This window comes from Rhinolophus sinicus, linkage group LG04 (genome assembly GCF_036562045.2).
Source record: "Rhinolophus sinicus isolate RSC01 linkage group LG04, ASM3656204v1, whole genome shotgun sequence".
NCBI lineage: Eukaryota > Metazoa > Chordata > Mammalia > Chiroptera > Rhinolophidae > Rhinolophus > Rhinolophus sinicus.
Genome location: NC_133754.1, coordinates 75,088,267 through 75,110,726, shown reverse-complemented (window position 1 = coordinate 75,110,726; position 22,460 = coordinate 75,088,267). Strand labels below are relative to the sequence as shown.

Here is a 22,460-nt window from a genome sequence, read left to right as displayed (position 1 = left end):
AGATTGAAAGGACAACAACTTGACTTGGAAAAAGTCCTGGAAGTACACACTGTTCCCCAATAAAGTCCTGTTCCCCTTCCCCAATAAAATATTTAAAAAAAAACACACAAAAAAAAAACAAAAAAAAAAAACTAAGGAAATCTGAGTAAACTATGGGCTTCAGCTAATAAGAAAATATCAATATTGGTTCACTAATTGCAACAAATAAATAGCCATATTAATGTAAGATGTTAACAGGGGAAACTGTATGTGTGTGTGGGGGGGGGGCTGTGTAGGAGCTCTGTATTAATGAGGCCAGTTAGGAAATTGACAACCCTCTGCAGGGTGCAATGGAGGTGCCTCACTGTTACACAGGTAACAAGTGATGTATCCAGTACCTGCAGATGGAGAAAAACAAGACCCTGTTTCATCCAGCTAGAATGATCCCTATGCCGGAGACCTGACCTTTAGCTAATTATAGTGCCATTATAATCTCATTTACATTGTGGTTACTATGACTCCCATCATGTACCTGACACCAGGACAGTTCTGGAGGAACCAAATAAGGGAAAAAAACACCTTTAACGGGAAGGTCCCATCCACAGGGAGGTGATGGATGAACCATGTCAATGGGATATCATTAATTCCTACCCCTGGAATGATTAAAAACCCCTGATCATGACTTCCTGGGCACGACTCAGTTCTCTGAGTTTCCCCACACTTTCCTCATAAGTGTGTGCTTTCATTTTCAATAACTCACTTTGGCTTTCCTGCATCTGTCTCGCTCTTGCATTCATTCTTTCACAGAATAGAACCCACTCACTGCTGCTCGGGGTGAGTCCTCTCTTACATATCCCGTGAGCCTCCCGCAACACTATCTGCAATTTTTCTGTAAATCTACTTAATCGTTTTTTTAAAGGATGCCCATCAGAGTTCATAATATGTAGATTGTTTCCTTCTTAAAGTGATAAAACTTTAAATTTGTTTTTTTATCTCATTTTTATTAAACACTAGATTTGACTGACAATGCTGTTAATATTTCAACATATTGACAATTCTCTGGGAGAGCCTAATATATAAATAAAAATCTTGTATATTAGGGCTAAAGATTTAAAATAGGAATCCAATTGTATGTATGTTTACATTTTAACTTCTAAATTTACTGTAAATTTAAGGAAGATTTATTACTTTTTTTGCCTTCATATTAAAGTGCAAAAAGTGGTAAAATAAGTTTCTTGATATATAAAGTGAGATTAATATATATTAACCACTCTTTAAAAAAATGATTACACCAATTTGACATGCAATATTATCTAATAAATCAAAACTCTTTAATTTTTCAGGAAACACAAGTATAGTAGAGCATAATATAAATATAATATATATTTAATGTTGCCTGTTCCTGTCATTAGTTAGCAAAATTGTGCTGCTACTGTTGGCTAAAATAGAGGAACAAATCAGATAAGAGTCTGTGCTAAGTTGAAGGCATTTAAGATTCTAAAATGGCTATTCAGTCCACTTAAGAAATGACACACAAGAAATGCTTTCAGTACTGAAATAAAAATTTTATACTTCCTTTCACCTTAAGTATATAAGATACTGTTATTTCCTTTACTGGTGTTGGTTACCATAAAACACAAGGAAAATGTAGTCATGTTTAATGTTTTTTTTCTCTGCAAAAAAGTTCTAGTACTTTCAAAAATAGAATGGTACATACATTTACCACTGTGTGTGTATACACACACACACACACACACACACATACATATATACAAAATTGTTTAATTTAAATGCTTGAGACCACAAATATAAATATTCTACACTTTTGATAATTTTTAAAAAGTTCAAAATAAATAAAAGTCAACTAAGAAGCATCCTTCACAAGCCAAGCAAACTGCTAGGCAGTCTACTTATACACTGCACACAGTTCAACAGACACCTCTCAGCCCTCTTACAGCTAAAAACAGAGTAAATTGTTTTGTAAAATTATCTCCCCAGTTTAACTAGAGACATGGTACCGATTATTATCGTGAGCCAATCTTTCAAAACCAATGACTTTCCAGGAGTGTCATTCTGTGAGAAGCTTTTGTAGTCAGGAACACAGCAAACTCAGTGAAATGATGATGATGATGATGGTAATATTATAAAACAGCAAAGACATATATGGAGCTCAGAATGTGCCAGACATTATTTTAAGCACTTGTCATCTATTAACTCATTTAATCTTACAGTAACCCTTAAGAAGTAGGTAATATGATCATCCCTATTTCACAGATGAGGAAACAGGCAGTGCCAAAAGCTTGCCCAGAGTCACAGAGTTCACTAGTGGTGGAACTGGGATGCAATCCCAAAAAGACAGCTCCAGATAATCCCGCTGGAGCACCTCCAAATGTCTGGCTGTGTTCTCTAATTGGGAGGAAGCATGAGCGCAACTAAACACAATCTGCAGTTTCCAAGAAAAGTCCTGGCTTCAATGGGATATAAAAATGTAGTGACCACATAGAAAAAAAATGTTTTTCCAATAACTGGGGATCTGGGTAAAGTATCTGATGCTTCAAAGACTTTGTTTTCTGTGCCATGAAGACTCTAATTAAGCACATTCCATAGTATCTGGAGAAAAAGGGAACTGGTTTAATGTATAACAGTACATATGATACAGCTTTAAAAAAGATGTGTATATTAATTACATGAAAGAATGTCAGTGATATACAAATTGAGTGAAAAACGTAAATCTTTATAAAAGTGTACAAAGTATGACCTTGGTTCTGTTTAGTTCTATTTCAAAAATAAAAAAAACCATACAAACACACACATGCAGGAAAAAAAGGTCTAGAATAAACAAGGTGATGGAGGGAAACTAATCGACCCAAGGAACTAAAATTTTTTTAATTTGCAAATTTCTATAACAATGAATTTTAAGCCATATTTAAAATACATACAATAAAAAGCCAAATAAAATGTAACTAACAGCAGTCCTTCAAAAGTTTGTAACCTTCCTTTTTCATTTAATCTGAGTAGATGTGTAACAATGGATAGTCTGACTGCTTCAACAATTTAATATTCCAAAAGTATTTATTATGTGAGACTACTTGCAAACTTTTAGGTCTAGGAAATTCTATAATCATACTGCCCAGAGTTACGTCATAAGTTAACGATGAAAAGGAAAGCTTTTTATATAGCAACTGTCAATCTGCTTTTTCATTATTTACATTGCCTATTTAACTCATTTTAATTAAACTTTAGATCTGTCAACTCTTTCAATTAGAATTGCTACAATAACTTTAAAATTAGCTGAGGAAGCTTTTTGACTTACAAACTTACTAGAACTTACATTAATTAAGTTCATAATCAGATTTTAAGCATCATGTTTCAAGTCCAGGAATTTCTTTAGCTTTGCAAAGAGTCATTCCCATGGCAAGCTCTGCTAAACCACATTTTCATGCTTTATTGAGAAATGATTCCAAGTTCTGATTTCCATGTCAGAATCATTAACATTGTTAATGAGGGCTTTCACGGATAAGCTCTCTTAAAGAGGATCATCTTTGGGTATCAAAAGTATCATTTGAACACATTAATTGGATAAAACTAATACACAAGACAGCCTTTGGAGACATTAAAATTCAAAGGACACATTTAACACGCCAATGGCAATCTTAAAATGTAAAAGAAAAATCTTCTACATTTTAAAAACTACACAATTTCAACAGTGATTACTTTTCCTACCTTATATTTACTGGATACACACTCAGCCAACGCTGAGTATATGCCATATTATTTATTCTGTAAGCGTGGAGGTCTTTCCCCATTTTCCATATGTGAATGCAATAGTTTAGAGCTGAAAAGTCACTGGTCTAAAGTCATTTACTCATCATCATAACAGTAATAAACTAAGCAGTGAATTAATTAGTGAATTCCCTCACCAGGTAGCCATCTAAGCACTTAACATTTAGTAAATCAGTTAAGACTCAAAAGTTACAGAAATTGCCTTAAATTACCCAACAAGTTGCAGAGAAGCAAAAATCCAAACCCTGGCTGACTAGCTCCATAGCCCAAACTCATTAACAACTAGAGCAGTCTCTTCTGCGTTTCCTATTCCTCCTGTGGGCTGGCAGAGCTGTGATTCAATAGCCAAGTCTGCCTCTCAAGTCCTGGCTCTTTCCTTGTAAGTCCATGTAGGTGATCTCCATAAATCCACCACTATTAATGGAAAAACATCAACACAACAAAAGTTTACCAACACTGGCCCATGGTGGAAGAAATAACATGACTTAAAGTGTAAACCCAACTAAATGTGGGCCAAACAGATCCCTGAACAAAGTTCAAGAATCCAGGTGACAAAGTCCATTTTGGATTTGAAAAAAGGGAGAAAAGAACCCCACACTGTTCTGTATTCAGGAAGGTAGTGTATTTATCATACCATCTTGTTATGTAAAAATGCTGATTAAATTTGTGTTAAAGGACACGTAATAAGTGTGTGGCATTATCTAATACTGAAATCACTCTGACACTAGCATAACTGAGTTATGAATGCAGTTCTTATTAACTTTAAAATACTGAGGGTAGGTGATAGATCCAGAGTTCTAAATCTTAAGCCAGTTGTAAAAATTTTGTGTCATATAAAAACTGATGTTTTAAGGAATATCCCCTTTGGAAAAGAAATCTTGGTGACTTTTTTATCTAGTCCCCCATACTTAACACATTTTTAAAAACTGTACCCTATCATATCCTCTTCATCAAAAAAGATTTAATGTTGTTTGCAGTGGCCTGGATCTTGCCAGAAATCAATCTGGAACCTGGCGTTACTGACTTGCACCGTCTTTAATTCATTCAACAAATGCACAGTTCTTCCTTCCTATCTGCCATGCATGGTACGAAGTGCTAAAGGATCCAAAACAAAGTAAAACAGGATCTTATGCGAAAGAGAGTTAAATAATTTACATTCCCTGGAGCAGACTGGAGAGAAGGGAAAGAAAGCACACCTGTCCGAGAAGGGTGACAGTACTTTTACAACTAGTTACTTTAATAATTATTTTCCATTTATTTTATAAATATCTCTTACACAAAGGTCAAACCTATCCTTTCTTAGGTTTTCAGTCCCTGCCTGAATTTTATGATGCCAACAAATTGTGTGATTTTTAAAACATAAATTATAATTCCATTTTGTAAGAAAAGCCGAGGAGAAGCTATACATAACACTAAAAGTTGTGTGTTACAAGGAGGAGTTAATTTTTTCTTCTTTGAGTCAGTATTTTCTAATTTTCTAAAAGAAATATATATGCATTGCTTAAAAATATGTTTTTAAACTCACATGTGTAAAGGATTAATCCGAAGCGTTTCAACAGAACTTGAGTAATTTCAGAAATGTAAAAGCAACCTTTAAAGGTTAAGACTGACTTACAGGTTTCCATAAGCTGAGTAACAACTGCCTGAAACATTTGTATTGTAAAGTATGTTCTAGCATGAAGACAAGGCACTATTCAATGATTAAAATGTCAGTTGAAATGACTAAGCCTCATGCCAAACTCCTTAAAACACTCCCTTGCTAAAGAAGGAATGGAATGAGATTCCTCCTGCTACAGTCAAGTATTACACTGGTCATTGTATAAACACGGCTTTTTCCAGAAGAGACACTTGTCTCCAGAGCCCTAGAATGCACAGGCTGGTTGAAGAGCAAGCTTCCTTTTTCTCAGTTTTGTTGAGGTTTCTATAAAACAGATTCTAAACACAGAAAACTGCAAGTAGTTATTTTTCTTAAAATAAGACCTAAGGCCCACATGCAGTTCGGCTATGCAAAAAGGAAGGTGTGTTTTATATGAACAGAATACCAGTGAAGCAAATAAAAATCCCATTTACTTCTGGGCGCCTGTGGTAATGAACCTGTATAAATTCCCCCCACCTCCTTCCTATCCACTTCCAAGTGGCATTTTTCTTTACTTTCAATCAAATGAAAACAACAAACCTGCTTCTCTATTAAATTCTATTGTAACCACAAAACAGTTTTTAAATTTTGAAAATCCAAATTATTTTACAGATTGAAACAGTATGATTTAGAGGCAATATTCAGTTACTTTTAATATCCAATTTGCTGCTAAACCTGAAGCTAACCTAGGTACGAACTGATTCACTGACACTGATAACCTAGGAGAAACTTCGGGTATTCCATGTTTTATGTGAACAAACACTTCAAACAAATCAAACACCTACACATAATGATCTAAATGCACTGCAAGATTTGATTATTTAAAACTTACTAAGAATCTCTGTTAAGGTAAAACATTAATTTGTAAATACATATAATTCCTAAATTTATCTGTTTCATAAATTCAGATTTTTTTTAACGAAGGTGCGACACATTTGAATGTGTAAGAAAATAACTTGGTATGTTCTTTCAAATCAAAAAAGCAGAGCATACCTACATTTATCAGTGGATTCTAAAAATAAAGGGACACAATCAAGACTCAACAACTTTAGAATATCCAGTATACACTCACAAACAGAACAATCACAACCAAGATTTCTCAATGGAACTGTGACGCATACATAGGAATTATATAATCTGCACTGTTTTAAGCAAACAGGAAACACATTTCATGGAGCACATACTTTGAAACACTGAGTTAAGGCATGTGGAGAAAGATTCCTGCTAATTCATCAGCTTAGAGACTATGGAGACAGAATTCTTACTTGAGACAACCAAGAGGCTACATAACAATTGATTGGTGGGTCTCAAATAACTGCACGTGTCTACATTAAAAAACTAAAGCAAAGAACTGAATTTGGGAAAGTTTTAATATACAGAATGATTGCAATAGTTCTTATATGATCCTTGTTCTTAATTCATTCCCTCTATCAAGGCCAAAGTTGTACTTCAATAAAGCTGTTCTTTAACAAATAATAAACATTTCATTAAAAAGTGAAATGTTGTCTTCTCTAATCCTCCTAACCATTAATAAAATGAGGTGATAATAGAAGATATAGAATATGAAATAAACACAGGGACATCATGTATCCATACACATTAGAAAAAGTATACAATCAAGTTATCCATTAGAAAAAACATATTCAAAAGTGCATAAAGTTAATTACAGCATATTAGTTGTAATTAACTAGTGAAACAGTTACTAAAATGTATCAAAGATAATACAAAAATACAAACAAAAATGAAACTTTCTTGGTTAAATGTATAATTCTTTGCAAGTACAAAACATTAAAAACGTATGTCCTTTATTAATAGTTAAGTAAATGGCAATTTGATGAAAGGGAAATGCCTCACATTTTGCTTTAAAAATCATCTGCGTTTTCCAAATACTTTTTCCAAAACCTCAATATAAACTCAAGATGCAAGAAGAAAAAAAAAAGCATGGTATTTAATATTTAACATTATTGGCATTTCTAAAGAAGCTCGAATATTTCTAGCTCATGACAGGATATTAGATATATAGGTTCAAAGGAAAGCGGACAGATGTCCTGTTATCAAGTTTGATTGTTATTTTTAAAATGACTTTTTAAAAAAAATTATTCAATTCTGAACTAGCTGGATCTGCCTCTTCATCCAACCATTTACAAAAAAGGTCGTGAAGCAATCACTTATTTTTTCTAGTTATTTTACTACTTTAGTTGGTTTGCTGTGACAGGCTATTTTTTAAAATCTAAAACTCAGGAAAAAATGTAAATGACATTTTATAATTTGTATATACAATTTATAAAATGTAAATGGTCACTTTACAATTTGGTAAATTTTCAATCAACCATCACTCACAGCTCCAGGAAACTTATCCATTTAGTGCTAACTATACCCATTAACAGAAGAAAATACATAAATATTTCCCAAATGATCTCAGGACTTAATTCTTTTTAAATTATGTTTATAAATTTAGTCTCAACTAATTTAGCCAAATATTGAAGAAACTTTAAAGATGTTCACTTTACCGGCATATTGTGAAATAAGCCTGGCATATCTATGACTTAAATTATTGTCTTTAAACAGAAATACAATCCAATAGACAGACTAACCTTATCTGTTCAAAAGAAACATGCCAGGGGTCAGTAGTAGTAATGGGCAGACTAAGAACTGATGCTCTTAACAAACGGTGTTCTCTAATAAAGTAAAAGTAACTAATTCAAAGAGTCAAAGAATAGAACACGTAATAACATAACTATGAAATCTGAATATGACTGAACTTACATTTGTAATTACACCACCATAACACACTTAACACACTTCCATATGTACTGTCATTTCTATAATGTTCCTCTCCTTATCCACCTCTCCTCTCAGCCCCTCTGGAAGAAAACACAACTGGATACTCTCAAATACCTTTACAAAAGCACATATAGGCAGCTGACCTCATATGGAAACAGCATTTTACAAAGTTCTCAAAGCAAGAGAAGCTCTAAAGCAAGGTATTAGTTATCTTGAATGATCAAACCAAAGAAGCAGATACAATTGAGAGAGCAATAAAAATCATCCAGTCCTACCCTCTAATTTTACAGATGAGAAAGCCAAGGTCTAGAGGGTAAATGACTTATCATTAGGCTGCAGAGCTGGAATCAAAGTCATAACTGGAACCTCAGTCTCCTGAAACCCCAGCCTACCTGCAAGAGTTCCACCTAGTAGAGAAGTGAGCTGCGGCCTTAATCCAAATTCCAGTAGGAGTGGAATATGGTTTCCAATTTGTGAGAGAAATGACTAATAGCAAGAAAAGCAAGCTTCAGTGATGCAATATCAGACTTAGTGATTTGCAACAAAATTCTAAGAAAATTTAAAAAGTACTCCTGGCCCTACCTCCCTGTAGTTTTGACTTTGACTCAATCACACACCCCAGTCACACAAGCCAAGAATATTATTTATTTCAAAAAAGAGAGGATTTTCAGAGAATGAAGGATTTGTTCTCCAGGTATGTTACTTAAAAGTACTAGTCTTCAAGCAATATAATTAACTATTCTTACATCATTCTTGTCAACTGTCCTAACTCTGCATTTTAATAAATGTGTGACCTTTGGCAATTTATATACCACCATTTCCTCATGTATAAACCAGGGCGGGGCGGGGTGGTGGTGGTGGATAGATGTATCATAAGGATTAAGTGATTAGTATAAAAATAAAGGTAATTACTGTAACTAAATCTATTTTGATACTTGAGATGCTAAAGCAAAGTCAAAATTTAGAAAGCTTCTTAAAGAGGTATAACACCTTCATCTTTAACCTCTGTACTTCAAGGATGTTACTATTACTCCAGATAGAAAACTAGCTAACAGAAACCACACTATTATAAACCAGTGTTTGAAATAGAACTATTGCAATCACTTGAAGACCAGGTGACTAAATTCTCCTAGTGCTCCAGACTGAGTATTGCAGAGCAAAAGGAATGCATACCACTGTGTCAACATTTTCAGTGGAAACACATAAATAAGTTATTTCAACTGACAGTCCTTTGAGGTCTGTCACAAACTCTCCCCTAAGCCCATGTACAGTGACTTTTATGAAACACTATGAAGTCTCATGCTAAACATGACATGATAATCAAAACTAGAAAGAATCGAATGAGAAATTTCAGGAGCAAAGGAAGAACATTATGCCCATCTTTGCCCAGAATACTGTCTTCTTCACCACTTATTTTCAACAAATTTTGATCAAATTTCATCAAATTTCCAGAAGTCATTACAGATTTACAAGTTCAAACTAATCAAGTTCAACAGAAGTCATTCCTAGAATATATCATTACTAAAACAATTTGAAGCATAAACTTTATACCTGTATACTAAACAATTAATCCGTAGTCACCAAATGTACAAAATTATTTATATTATATAGAGATAAGAAACATTTGAGGAACACCTTATGTAAGACCTGGGAAGAAACCTAGGTCCGCACCCAGGTGCAGAAATATGAATCATACATCTCCTAAGATTCTTTTCAATATTAACTTACCTTCTGAATTGCTAAAAATTGTAAATGTCTCGAACTCAAGATTTCTTATGACATATCTGCATAAAGAAAGGCTTTCTGAAATTAAAAACATGCTGCTGAAAGAAAACAACTTGCTTTCAATGATTTTTTAAAAAGTAGTTAAAATAGCAATCTTATTTCAAGGGTTTACATCCAACAGAAAGTCTATTACCAAGGAGGAAAATTGGCTTGGCAGGCCATCAAAATTGAAAGGAGCACTCAGATGAATAGAGGAGCATTTTCCTTCTTTTCTCCTTGTCGTAAGTTATTACCACCAGCTATCACAGAGGTCCCCCAGGAGCCACATGCAAAGCTTGGACTGGGATAAAAATCGCAACAAGATTTCTAGGACAGTAAGACCGTCAGTGGATGGAAAAAAGGAGCATCCACCACAGAACTGGAAAGGCAGATAAGCGGCTACTGCTCTCCTGGGTTCAGGGCCCAGCCACTCCTGTCCCTGGGACGGACTGCCTTGTATTCCCATTATTCCCCTTCAGTCACAGCCTGCAAACCTCCACATGACCTGCCCCTGCTTTTCTCACCTCCCTCATCACTGACTTCCAGCTGTACGAGCTTCTTTGTATTTGAGGGCTGCTATTCCCTCTGATCAAAACTTGCCTTCACGTGGCTGGCTCTCTGCAGTTCCTATTCAAGTCTCAGCTCACATTTCCTCCTCAGGCATCCTTCCCTGACCATTCAATTTAAAGAAGGCCCTGCAAACCACCACTGTCACACTGCCCTGTTTATTTTCTCTGTAGCATGTCTATGCTGAAAGTAGTTTGTGTTTATCTTCTTAGTTTCTTGTTTGTCAGCTGTCTCCTCTCCAGAAGGCTCCATGAAGACCACAGCACTGTGTATCGTGCACAATGCAGAATCCTCAGCATCCAGAACAGGTTCTGGCATGTAGGAGGCAGTCAATACAGAGCAATCAGTGAGTGAGTGAATGAATGAATGAACGAATGAACTCTTCATCGAAGCCTTTTTTCATCCTCTCAACTCTTGCCTCTGAAATTCTCCCAAAGCTTCACTTTCCAAGGTGACTGCTCCAAAGTCCCCATCCTTCAGGGATGGATGTGCAGGATTTGAGACTGCTGATGTGCAGAGTCTGCGCCACACACTTTCCACCCCCTTCTCCTGCCCCCACATTCTCATTTCCGCACAGTCTCCTCCTCTGGGATTCTAGGACAGTCCAAGGAACTGGTTCTTCTCCCTAAAAGTCACAGATCTGTTAAGGATCTTCAGGGCATATTGTGTGCTTCTTCATTCTCTCAACTTGTCTTCTGGAGTCATTCATCCTTTTAGGGATCAGAGATCCCTTTGGAAATGGTTAAAATTCCCAGTGACCCCAAAAATCTCCACAGAAAATTAAAAATAAAAATCACAAGACAGTTCACATAAAATTTATGAATTTTCCAGTTGTTTTCGAAAGTTATGGCACATTATGATTACGACTTCACTAATTCCACTGAGCCAACGCATTCAGGTATCATGTAATTCAGTTATGCCAATAATTAAATAAGCAAAGTAATAGTTTAGCTAGAACTACAGATATGCTTATCTACTTAAGAAAGTAAGCTAAAATTTATCATGTTTATTGTATTTAAGAATTTATTAAATCCCTAAGAAAGTGTTCACTTCCCAGCAGCCTTACCTACCCACTCAATTAGGTAAGTATTACGCACATTTGACAATAAAGTACTGTGGGGACAGAGCTCCAGAAAGTAGTTTAAAGGCTCTCGGCCTCACGTGGAGGAGTGCTGGCTCGGGTAGTAGATGGCCATCAGCTGTGGCTGGTTGGCCGTCAGCTGTAGCCAGTTAGCCAATTAGCCGCTAATATAACTGCTGTGGCTACGCTAGCAGAGGGAGAGAAGAGGGAGAAGAATGGGGGCTAGCAAGAAGATGGCGGCTGGGCTGGCAAGCGTGGATGGCGGTTTGCGGACAGTGTGGATCCAGCCTCCAGTGAGAGTATAGTGCCGCCAGAGAGAATATAGTGGTATGACTCCCCTACTTATGGCTCCGTGGGTGTTCCTTTTTGGCCTCACCATATCCTGCGTTCTTGTGTGGGGAGCGGGACCAGAGACCCCGCAGGCCTCCCTGCACGACAAATGGCGCAGCGAGCAGGGTCTCCCGCATGACAAGTACATTCTCTTTTTTTCTAAAAACCAAAAAGTTTTTAAAGGTGTTTTTTTTTTTTTTTTTAACACAATTTTTTTTAAAATACTGTGTGATCTAGACCGACTCTGTCCTCCAATTACACGACATCCACTCCCAAATTGAGGTTGCACTGCCCAATCCATGTTAGTGCTTCAGTGTACGACTGTTTTAGAAAGCCCAGGCCTAGGGCTGTGAGAGGGAGAAAGTGCTTTTGCCAGTTTCCTGTTGGCTCCCATACAAGACTCACTGGCTACTGTTAACTGTGCTCCCTCCCTACAAGAATGTGCCTGCCTTCCACACCTGAACATTCCCGTGCACAGAAAGTGGAACTGACACTTGGCCCATAGTCAACAGAATGAAACAACTAGCAAACTTCTTTAGGAAACTTTAAATAATTACCATGTATTTTCCAAAGCAATCAACATTCCTTTCACAAGTGAATGACCATATGTTAATCATTAACTTTGGGGGTAACAGGGAAAAAAAAAATCATATCCTTTTATTCCACCAGCATTAATGGTAGCACAGTGAAACATTTTCAGACAAGTAATTATAACTGGGTTAACAAAACTAAACAAAAATTTAGCAAATCTAAACAAAAAAGGTAATCTTTGGACAGGGCACCATTTAAAACAAAAGAGGTGTAGTTTTCATGTACTAGCCAGTGTTGGGTTTGACTAACAAAAAATGTCAATCTCTTATTGTTTTTGGTAACTTCTTTTATGTCTCACATCAAGTCATGAATTTCAGGAATTCAGCAGACAAGTCCCATTTGTGCATGAAACACTGTATCTAGAAGGAAGTCAAACCAGTGCCCTACTCCCTTAGGCAAAAAAGGTAAAGTATATATACAGCCATCTTAAAGCCAAAAATGACAGAGAAGTAACCAAGAAGCGCATTCCTATCTTATCTAGCATGACTTTGACTCACCTCACCTTTCTTTCATTACAGGAAGGGGACTTCAAGGGCATCAACCCTAGATCAAATACAGCATTCCAAAAAGGCAACCGCATTCACATGAATCTCTTCTCACAGGGAGAGAAAGAACAAGCCTTACATTTCATGAATGAATAAGCTGTAATGAAGCATTTCTGTCTCTGTCCTTAAATAAAACTTCAAATAGCCGACAGTATATGGGACTGCAATCAGAGAGCGTTAAATGACAATGAGAAAGTTAACAGGGAAGCAAATTTCCTTAGTTTTCAATAAGAACATAAAGTATAGGAAGGCCTCAAAATTCCAACTTCAAATGAAAAATCATCACTAATATTTTCCTAAAATCACAGCAGATTTTACCATCAACAAACAGTGGCCTGGGATTGCTTTAAGTGCTTCTAGTTATTCCATAAGTAAGGATTATGTAGTCAACATTTTTTTTCCTCAGTTAACTTTCCTTTGACTACATCTCAGAGGTTCCTTTCTTTAACTTTTTGAGGCATTTAGCCAGTATTTTTCAACCTGTATAATGCTTTCTGTATATGGGAATCTGAGCTATGCTTTTCATAAAGCCTGCATATATTTGTTTACTGTAAAAAAAAAAAAGTGAAGATTTTTTTTTTTGTTAACTTCTATAACAGACTATTTTATTTCCTTCAACATAGGTAAGAAGCATTATTCTCTCTACTAAAAAGAAAGCATTGACAGACCCTGAGCTCTCTGTCCTATTTGGTAGGGTGCATCGTAACATATCAGTTTTGCTTGTGTATTTGTAGATATGAGTCAATTTCTAAGCACCCAGGTGGTACAAATCCGCTGAGGAAATTTACTTCCCTTAGTTACACAGTCTGATTGCAACGTCACAAAAACTACTAAAATAAATTAATCAACCTCAGATCCCTATTCTAAATTCTTTGATTCTCTGACTCACTCACTTATGACGTCTGATTGCAATGTCACAAAAACTACTAAAATAAATTAATCACCTCAGATCCCTATTCTAAATTCTTTGATTCTCTGACTCACTCACTTATGACAATTCCTAGAGCTAGAATTCAAATACAGACAGGAAGTAAGCACTGGGAAAAATAAAGCCCTGAAGTACTGTAATCAACCAACTGTTCCACTGAAAACAGACAACCACTGTCTGGTTTAGAAAAGTAATGGATTTCTTACTTCCACATGATTAAAGATGCATCCATTCAGTGTTGTGCGACGTTAGAATTAGTCCCCCATAGCATGTAAGGCAGAAAGTTTTGTGCCAAAATTATTTGTGAATTTTCTTCACCCAAACTTATTCCTAAATTAGACTCTAAAATGCAGTTTTTATAAGTTACTGCAATTATAAGCATGCAACATGAAGCCAACAAAGACTAAAATATTCATTGATTTCTGAATGAGTGCTTTTTTCCAAGGGTTCAATCAAATCACCTTAGCATATTTAAATCAATGTATTAACCTCCTAATCTGTATAAATACAGCACTCTAATACAAACCTAATTTTCATATTTAATTCTTAGATCTATTGCCTAAGCCATTAACTTAAAACTTTACCACTTTGTTCTTTTATTTAAAGAAACTGTTCTTTACCCTATTGTTTTGAATAGAAACTTGTGTCTTTTGTTTGTGTCACTCTTTCCCAAGTACTTAAAGTGAGTTAATAGCTGCTAAGGAATTGCTTATTGCCTGATAACAGTCTTTGATAATCTCTTATCAAATCATCCCATGAATAAGATAATTTGTTTTAATTCATTCACACTGAGCTGCTGAGTACATATTAGCTATGGACATGGTGAATTAATTTACAAGGACCATTTAGGGAAGGAAGAGAGAACTTGTATTCTTGGTTTTAACAGTAAAAACATTTTTTATTTGAAAAGCCTCAGCAGCTAAAATTGGAAATTCATACTAAACATATGCTTTTATATAGTAAGCAGTATCTAACCAAAAGAAATAAAAAGTAAACTCCCATTTCAGTTATTTTTTTCACAGGACTTTTATCTGGCATAAAAGGAGATTTTTTTTTTTTTTTAATAAAGTAATGGAAAGAAATAAGCCTTAAGATGCCATTGGGCCAAAGATCTAAAAAAGTTAAATCAGAGTACTATCTCAAAAAGTTGGTTTATAAAAATAAGAATTTTCTAAATACAGAACGAGAACTACAGGCACAAAATTAACAATCACTGTTTCGATTATGATAGTTCCCTGAATAGGATACTGTTTTTCACCAACAATATTGGAACCTTTTTTGTTTTTGTTTTCAAATCCAAATACTCAGTTGCAGCAAAGAATACAGAGAGATGAGTACTCTCAAACTGTTGACGAATTCTTTTTCTGGATGAAAATGTGGCAGTTTGTTTTGTATCAAAAAGCTTTTTAAATTTGTATTCCCTTTGATCCAGTAACTCCCCTTCCTAGAATTTATGGTAGAGTGACAGAAATACACTAACAAGAAAACAATGTAAATGTTCAAAAACTGAGTCTTAATATACGTATTACAGTTTATCTCTGCGGCGGCATACCAGAGTACCAAGAATCATGTTCGCTAAGAAAACTTAATCATAAAAGGCTCTGGACCTATCAAGAGATAGTCAACAAAACAACATGTGCAGTATATGCTTACTTTTTTCTAATATCCAGCACCCAGAGCTGTACAGGTAGGTTGTGTGTGTGTGTGTGCGCGCGCGCACGGGCGTGTGTTTATACACATGTTGGAAAAAATGTCAACGGCGCTCTAGGCCGTAGAACTTTTCAAGGGTTTTTTTTCCTTCTTCTTCTTCTTCTTCTTCTTCATAAGTCTACATTTTCCCACACTTCTACAACGGTTATAACATACCACTGTTTTTACTGGAAAATAAAGCTTGTCTTTAAAGCAAGGGTACTTCTCTGCTAATTTTATCCAAATACAATGGAGACTCAACTCTTGCAAGAAAAGAATCCACATTATGTAATCATTTTCAAACTCCCACAACCTTAAAGGGGACTTCTGAAGCTAACAGATGCCCCAGCAGGAAATAGATTTGCAATTGAACGGATGCGCCCACAGAGATATGGCAAGATGCATCTTCAGTGGCTTTGGCAACGATTTCCTCTTATTATTCCTTCACTCCCAAGTGCTTTTCAATTCAACCAGAAGCCTGAAGAAGTTAATAGGTCCTAAATATGTAGTCTGCTGCCTGAACTGATTGCCCTTCATAAGGTAATAGTGAGACCCCATGTGGCCCTTTCATGGGGGCTTTAGCAAATCCCCTGCAGTGAAGTGGCCCCAGGGCAGCTCTGTTTTCAGCAGACCAGGCTGTGACCTAATCAATAGGGTTCCAAGCAAGACAATCCCTACATTCAACAGTCCTAAGAAAAGAAGGGGGTGGGGGCATGCAGGGGGAGCGTTCAAGCTTTATTGAAGAATGCTATTTACCTGTCACAGTGATGATTTACCCCGCAGAGGTTAAAAAAAAAGTCTCCAGCTGCTTCAGCAGATTTCTGGCCAGCAGCCAGCACAAAACCAACATATTTACTTAGGCGTCACTCACAACTTTTGATGTGAAACTGTTGAAGTCCAAATGGAAACAGGTAGATTTGTGAGCTACACGGGTGTAGGAGTAGAACGGCACAAGAGGTTTTCACAGTCTGCGTTCATTTCAAAGCCATGAAAAGTATCACGACTAGAATGAACATGACTGAAAAAAAAAATCCCAGTGTGCACGTCCCCAAGTTTACACAAAAATTCCAACATCTGAAATGTGACCTTTTTAACTCTGAAAATAGTTAGAACACCGAAACGACACAAAGAGCAAGTTTACAGAAGAGGGACTAGTTTTTATGATCGCCCTTGTTTCCAAAGAGAAGTATGAAAAATATGGGTTTTGAAGAAATTACACAGGTTAAGAATTCTGCAAGCCCCAGGAACTTGTTGGTTAATTACTACATGTTTTGCTTCATTAGGTGGACCTCATCTAATCAAATCTTTTGGAAAATTACTCTCTAAAATATTGTCTTAAAACATCACATATTTTCACAAAAAAAGATTTATGTCTCAGAGGTTAAGTCAATTTCTCATCTCTAGATTAGAATTATGCTACCAACCCCAAATATGCCCCCAAAAGCAATGTGAACGGGACAAGTTTAATAACAGATGTTTATCCTGAAAAAAACAAACAAACAAAAATCACGTGATGCACTCAGAATTTTACGAAAGCTATCTGTGGACAAAATTTAATTGAAAATAAAGTTCTAATTTGAAATTAACTGTTAGGTTGTTTTCCTACATCCATTAACACAAAGCAAGGAAGAGCCCAAGACAAATGACTACCTTTGACACTAGTTTAACATCACAGATGAATAGCTTCAGTGTAATATTATAAAAGCCACGCCAGGGTCTGTGCCATCAGCATAGATTTTAATATTATTTTAATATTAATTTTAATATTGAAATTCATTTCGCCTGTTTATTCTTTCTTACTGTGGCAACTAGAACATTGAAAATTATATATGTGGACAGTACTACTGAGCAGTGCAGCCGTAACCCCTTTAACTCCTTTGAAAATTTAAAAAATAAAAGTAAACACTAGAAGAATTTACACAATTATGCTAACATTAATTGTGAAAATCAGCTCACTTTTCTCATATGGATACTTGTACCTAAATAACAGAATCTAAACAATGGAATATTTCTAAGAAATCGTTTTACGGTATATTCTGGGACATGAATGGTTTTGTTGTGGTTTTAGTTTATCACAGGTTGTGCTGATTACGTGCCTATGCACAGAATCATCTTTAATCCCAAAACAGAAGTTATTTTCCTAGATAAAATTATTTTCTACATATCAAGAGCCGCTATTTATTAAATTATCAAATTTTAGGTCAGCATCTCTAGGTTAAATTTCTAATGAAACTTACTCTAAACTTCTGCCATAGAACCTTAATTTAATCCTATTAATTTCAGAAATAAGACCCTTCATTTTGATATTTAATGAGCATTGAACTCTTCTCAAGCAATAAACAATGAACAAACATTTATGCTTTACTGAGGTCACTTATTTTTTTCATCGATAATGGTAATCATTTTCACTTTCTTGCTTTTCTAATCTCTTTGAGGGAAAGAATACTAACTGGGGTTTAATTTTATCTTCTCTAAAAAGCCTATTAAAGATAGCCCCAAGTTTCCTCTTCCATGTGTACATCAAAGTGTTCAAAGACATTAACTCCCCAGATTTGCCGACAGAAACCTGAGGCTTCTTAGTGAATCAGTACAATTATGAATTTGTTTCAAATCCTAAGATTTCTCTTTCAACTCATCATAGGGCATTCTCCTACTTATTCTGTTGCATATATGTCCCACAATTCTAATACAAGCTAAATTTAGTATAATACTAAGTGGCATTAAAATACATCTTTAATTTATTTTTAATACCTTTCCATTTAAACTGAAACTTGAGCAGATACATCAGGGATGTGTTTGCAGCCTTAAAGATACCAAAGCAACACTCCTATATTCTCTCCCTATTTCAGTTTCTATTTTCGTGTCCCCCCCAAATCTACCATCTACTTCCCATTCCATTTCCCCCAACTCTTTCATCCTCTAAGAGAAAGCAATAAGTGAATGAAACGATTTGTGACAAATCAATTAGCAAGAAAAGTGGTCCTAATGAGCAAAAAATAACATCTGTAAGCCAAAGGCAATTGTGAAGAACTCCTTGATGCCTTTTATCCCTTAATCTCTCTTTCTTTGGCATGAAAATGCTGTTCAAAAATTGGGATTCTCAAATTCCCTTGGGGGCAAGAAAACAAAAATATTTGCGGTAAAAACGGAAACAGAAGGAATAGAGAACTACTGCTTTGATATCTTCAGACTTCATGTATACCGCTCGCATCTCTGGTTAAGTTCCAGCTTAAATGGAAACATATCAAAAATAAGGAAGTATTTTAATACCATGAAATGTTTTAACTGTATTTAAACCTTACATATAGCTGACTATGTAAGATAGAAAATCTTTAAGACACCATAGATAGATATTTTCACAGAAAACTTTCAAAAGCCTTTCAATTCTTATGCACATTTAATATCCAAGAAAGAATTTCCCCAAAGAGAAAATATCAGGGGAAGTGTAACTGTGGTACACTGAAAAATGAACACAATACTTTGCAACTCCTCCCATCAAGAGGAGAAGCCTATTTTCCTACTTGATGGCGCACCTTACTCAGGCAACAGAATGTGGGAGAGGTGACAATGTATGAGTTCTGAGGGTTGCCCTCAAGAGGTTTTGCTGCTTCTCTTCCCCAGCTCTTGGAACCTTGAGATTAGTATGTAAACAAGTCCAGGCTAGGCTGTTGGATGATGAGGACCACAGACACAGGGCCTAGCTAGTAGCCCCAGCCCCCAGCCAACTCTCTCAGAAGCACAGCCACCAAGCCTATCAGCTACTGACCCAACAGGAGAGCCCAGCAAAGGAAACACCCAGCTGAGCAAGCCCAAATTGCCAACCCACTGAATTGTGACCAAAATAAATGGAAGTTGTTTGAAGTCACTAAGTTGGGGATGGAGGTATTCCCCAACAAAAGGCTAAATAACACAGTTGTCTGTGATTTCATTCACAGTATTTAGTATCAGCCTGATAATAAAAGTGTCAATTCAGCTTTGTGCATGCACTTTCTCCACTGAGTCTTCTAACCTCCTGCATGGGATCTAACTTAACCTGGCCATCAGCTCATTTCTTATAACTCTCAGCTGTTCTCAGGCACTAACTGTGCCTTCTATGAACAGATCTCTACCCAAATCCAGGGATTTTCTGCCCTTCCTTTACATCCTGATAAGTGACTCATAAATTAGAAAAACAAAGTTAACTGAACTGCTGTCTATTCATATGTTTGAAAAGTATAGAATCAGACACCCTAGGCAGCAAGAAAAATATACAAAATGCAAAAAGAGTTCATTTTTTTTAATTTAGATGCAGTCACTAAAATGAAGAAAATATTTTTAGTTTCACATACATTATTCTCCTTAAAATAATCTAGTCACTGCATTTCCCTTAAGTCAAAAAGAAGGGTTTGCTCATAAGTAAACAGCACCCCATCAACAGAAACAGCCAAGAGATTTACAACACAAAAACAAATGGTTTTTAAAAAGGGTCCATTTATATGTGCTCAATATAATCAAGGAAACTGAGGGTTTCAAAAAATACTCTGTGAAACACTAGAAGTGATTATTTTTTTGAGTTTTAGGAAATTCATCAATGACGATCCTAACAAATAAAAATAGACCCTGAAAGTCTTTCGAGAGTTCAAGTTTCTGCCAAAAATGTACAATCTAAATGGATATTCATCTTTTATACTTAAAACAGAAGAAACATTTTGAACCCAGAGGATATCACCATTCTCTAGCCCAAGAAAACAACAATGCCTAACTCAGGTATATTCACCTGGAAAGCCAACGAATTTAGGATTTCTAATTCTAGGCTTTGGTATTCAACCTGACAAAGTTGCTTCTAGAAGAAGGCAAGCTATAAACAAAAGGAATCTGTATTGCTACTGAAGTGTTGTTGTGGCTGTTATTCTAATTCTTAGCTTTTAGCTATTTCAGAGGTATGGGAAAGCGGGCATTTTAAGTAGAAGGGCAGTTTTAACTGCATTGAAAGAACAGGCAGACCTATGGTGCATAGGACAGTTCTCTACCCCCAATTAGGATTTTCTCTCTATGTGCCCCAAAGAACAAATTTAAGAGGGTTTTCCCAATAATAGTTACTTAGACATGTTTCCCTTTATAATTCTGTAATAATCGATTTCAATTTCAAATTGTACTTATCCATCAAGTGCTACCGGGTGTCTAGAGTGTGCCAGGCGCAGTTCTAGGTACCAGCAATCCAGGGACAGACAAAGCAAAGCCCCTGCCCTCCGAGTGTTTTTATTGTGGTGGAAGTAAAATGAGAAAAGCAGGCTTTTTCACTATATTAGGATAATTTCTAACATGAACCATATGTAAAATAAATACTTTTAAAATCACAGGCCTGGAATTATAAAACCCTTTTATTCTACAGATATGATACTTAGCTTGACTTCTTTCTAAAACCAACATTGAGCTAATTAATATCAAACATGAATATTATTCATGTTCATGCTTTCCTAATCAACTTGCATCTTCTACATGATGTTATCACTCTATTAAGAAAATAATACTTCTTTAAAAAAAATTTTTTTATATCTATCTTTTAAAAGTAACTGATTTCCATTCTGATGCCTCAGCTGAGGAACTAACTTGATGTTTACATGAAAAACTCAGTTTTTTGTTTTTCATTTAAAAATGTAAACACCTTCAGTTGAGAAATAAATCAAAAAAGAACATGATGTGACACTTATTGGGTTTATCAAAAGACGAACATTACTGAATAAGTATTTGTTAAATATCAACTGTGAACCAAGCACTGGGAAAAGAGAAATAAAGACGTTTGAGACATCTTGATATTGAGCAGATTTAAGGCAAGTGAAAAACCTAAGAGAGCTAAAATCTTTTAAGTAAAAATTTATGGTGAAACTACTTTAAAGTCATTTTCCAAAAAGCTGTTTTCAACTAATAAAATGTCTTTACCTTGTGATAAAGAAAACATTACTTGATGAAAGATTCCCAAATCAGTTTACAAAAAATGACCTCCATAGAGGTCAAAAACCATATTGACTGGAAGTGATAAGACATCAATGCCTTTAAATCATAGATCAGAAAACGTTGCCACATATGCATTTATTTCATTTTTCACTATAAAGTTGTTTCATGTTCCTTTCACAATGAACCATAACCTATAAAAATAGGCATTATTTACCAATTTCTTTCTTTTGTACTGAATAAGGGGACTATTTAAAAAAACTAAAATAGTTTAAATCCCAAATGCTCTGATTTTGAAGTCCAATTAAATAAAAATCCAGTCTGTCAAGAAAGTTAACTCTTATTAGAAGTCTGAGTTATCTGACAGATTGTTTTACCTTTACTAGTGGAGCAAAGGGGGGTTTCCATGGTAAGTTGGCAACACTGAAGATCAAATCCTGGCCTAAAGGGCTGCCAACCTTAAAAATAGATGTATTGTTTATTATAATGATTTTACTAGAGTTGTTTGTCTTGTACACCTCACGGAGAGACGGGCTATCTGATGATACAGGTCTGTAAATAACTACAGGTTATTATCTCACTGGAAAATTACCTTGAATGACAATTTCTCTTGAATCATTTTAAGCACACGTACAAATATATAGAAAAGCGATTTCTATTTGTTCATTGTAAAGTATTTATCTACTGCACTTATAAAATAGAAGTAACAACTACTATGTATCAGCACCACGCTCTAACCAACGGAGCTAACTGGCCACCCCACAACCACTATATATAATAATAAGCATATTATTAAGCCTGGGTGTCATGTAATATATTAATATGTTGAGACACCTGCAGGCTGTAGAGCAT

General features: G+C 35.5%; 1 protein-coding gene across 9 annotated transcripts in view; it reads right to left on the bottom strand.

Moving 5' to 3' along the window:
* Positions 1–22,460, bottom strand: part of FAT1 (FAT atypical cadherin 1) — a 126,734-nt gene that overhangs the window by 72,669 nt on the left and 31,605 nt on the right. The gene's annotated exons all lie outside the window — the stretch shown is intronic.